Raw genomic sequence first — 2,500 nt, forward strand, 5'->3', positions numbered from 1 at the left:
CAACATCCACACCAACCATAAGCTTAAAACCCCATCTCACGGTAAACTTTAGTGTACTGTAAAGGTCTGCGCCGACCACAACCCAACCTTGCCTACTTGTAAATTACTGTTGTGGAGCCCGGATAGCTCAGTCGGTAGAGCATCAGACTTTTAATCTGAGGGTCCAGGGTTCAAGTCCCTGTTCGGGCGTGTGACGCTCATTTTGTGGAGCCACAGCTTTTGCCGTTGAGCTACCGCTTGATGAAAGTTTCATCTGGATGCACAATATGTGTACTAGGCATAAAGAAATGGCAGTACAGGCAGTCTTGTAGTCGTGGCCGAGTGGTTAAGGTGATCGACTAGAAATCCATTGGGGTCTCCCCACGCAGGTTCGAATCCTGGCGACTACGTCCTCCCTGTTTTTAAAATTGCAGCAGTCATCAATTGTTTGCATTTCCATTGTTTCTTGGGAAAAGCGTTGTGCTGGTAGGAGGAGAAAAACAACAGAGTGTTCTCACTGAAGAGAAAGGGGCTTATCACAGGGAGGAACATACCACACATAGGTCTCAACGGCTGTTTCGTAGCTTGCCGTGATCATATAGTGGTTAGTAGTCTGCGTTGTGGCAGCAGCAACCCCGGTTCGAATCCGGGTCACTGCAGGTTTTTCAAGGTGACATTGGTGTCTCACTCTGTGTTGCCATCCGTTATCTCCAGCCTTCTTTTAGTGCAGGCTGTGCTAATGGCACGTCCTGAATGTTTACGTTTCCTAAAGTGTGGAAGACTAGGGATATGATATAAGAGAAATAGGATCTTTGATGCCAGCATGCTGTGTAGATAAGTACTCATCAAGTCACGCGTCTAAGGCATGGAAGGAATCTTTTCAATTGTTGAGTGTCCATTCATTGCCACAACAGCAGAAAGACATTCTGCAGTTATCATTGATCTATTTAATGTCTCCTACATGACATGAAGTCCAAACTATTGTGTTGTACTGATGTCTACACCTAAAAAAACCATAAACCCAACCTCAAAGTAACCTGTCGTGTTTTAGCAACATCCACACCAACCATAAGCTTAAAACCCCATCTCACGGTAAACTTTAGTGTACTGTAAAGGTCTGCGCCGACCACAACCCAAACCTTGCCTACTTGTAAACTACTGTTGTGGAGCCCGGATAGCTCAGTCGGTAGAGCATCAGATTTTAATCTGAGGGTCCAGGGTTCAAGTCCCTGTTCGGGCGTGTGACGCTCATTTTGTGGAGCCACAGCTTTTGCCGTTGAGCTATCGCTTGATGAAAGTTTCATCTGGATGCACAATATGTGTACTAGGCATAAAGAAATGGCAGTACAGGCAGTCTTGTAGTCGTGGCCAATTGTTAAGGTGATCGACTAGAAATCCATTGTGGTCTCCCCATGCAGGTTCGAATCCTGCCGACTACGTCCTCTCCGTTTTTAAAATTGCAGCAGTCATCAATTGTTTGCATTTCTATTGTTTCTTGGGAAAAGCGTTGTGCTGGTAGGAGGAGAAAAACAACAGAGTGTTCTCGCTGTTTCTTAGTTCGCTGTGATCGTATAGTGGTTAGTAGTCTGCGTTGTGGCCGCAGCAACCCCGGTTCGAATCCGGGTCACGGCAGGCTTTTCAAGGTGACATTGGTGTCGCACTCTGTGTTGCCATCCGTTATCTCCAGCCTTCTTTTAGTGCAGGCTGTGCTAATGGCACGTCCTGAATGTTTACGTTTCCTAAAGTGTGGAAGACTAGGGATATGATATAAGAGAAATAGGATCTTTGATGCCAGCATGCTGTGTAGATAAGTACTGATCAAGTCACGCTTCTAAGGCATGGAAGGAATCTTTTCAATTGTTGAGTGTCCATTCATTGCCACAACAGCAGAAAGACATTCTGCAGTTATCATTGATCTATTTAATGTCTCCTACATGACATGAAGTCCAAACTATTGTGTTGTACTGATGTCTACACCTACAAAAACCATAAACCCAACCTCAAAGTAACCTGTCGTGTTTTAGCAACATCCACACCAACCATAAGCTTAAAACCCCATCTCACGGTAAACTTTAGTGTACTGTAAAGGTCTGCGCCGACCACAACCCAACCTTGCCTACTTGTAAATTACTGTTGTGGAGCCCGGATAGCTCAGTCGGTAGAGCATCAGATTTTAATCTGAGGGTCCAGGGTTCAAGTCCCTGTTCGGGCGTGTGACGCTCATTTTGTGGAGCCACAGCTTTTGCCGTTGAGCTACCGCTTGATGAAAGTTTCATCTGGATGCACAATATGTGTACTAGGCATAAAGAAATGGCAGTACAGGCAGTCTTGTAGTCGTGGCCGAGTGGTTAAGGTGATCGACTAGAAATCCATTGGGGTCTCCCCACGCAGGTTCGAATCCTGGCGACTACGTCCTCCCTGTTTTTAAAATTGCAGCAGTCATCAATTGTTTGCATTTCCATTGTTTCTTGGGAAAAGCGTTGTGCTGGTAGGAGGAGAAAAACAACAGAGTGTTCTCGCT

General features: G+C 45.6%; 1 protein-coding gene and 3 non-coding genes across 4 annotated transcripts in view; all 4 read left to right on the top strand.

Annotated features, from left to right (window-relative positions):
• LOC141381989 (uncharacterized) overlaps positions 1-2,500 on the top strand; it is a 20,894-nt gene that overhangs the window by 5,772 nt on the left and 12,622 nt on the right. The gene's annotated exons all lie outside the window — the stretch shown is intronic.
• Positions 117-189, top strand: trnak-uuu (transfer RNA lysine (anticodon UUU)). The gene has a single exon. It is a non-coding gene; the product is annotated as a tRNA-Lys (tRNA).
• On the top strand, positions 308-389 carry trnas-aga (transfer RNA serine (anticodon AGA)). Its single transcript has one exon. It is a non-coding gene; the product is annotated as a tRNA-Ser (tRNA).
• Positions 2,310-2,391, top strand: trnas-aga (transfer RNA serine (anticodon AGA)). The gene has a single exon. It is a non-coding gene; the product is annotated as a tRNA-Ser (tRNA).

The sequence above is a fragment of the Danio rerio genome, chromosome 4 (genome assembly GCF_049306965.1).
Source record: "Danio rerio strain Tuebingen ecotype United States chromosome 4, GRCz12tu, whole genome shotgun sequence".
Lineage (NCBI taxonomy): Eukaryota > Metazoa > Chordata > Actinopteri > Cypriniformes > Danionidae > Danio > Danio rerio.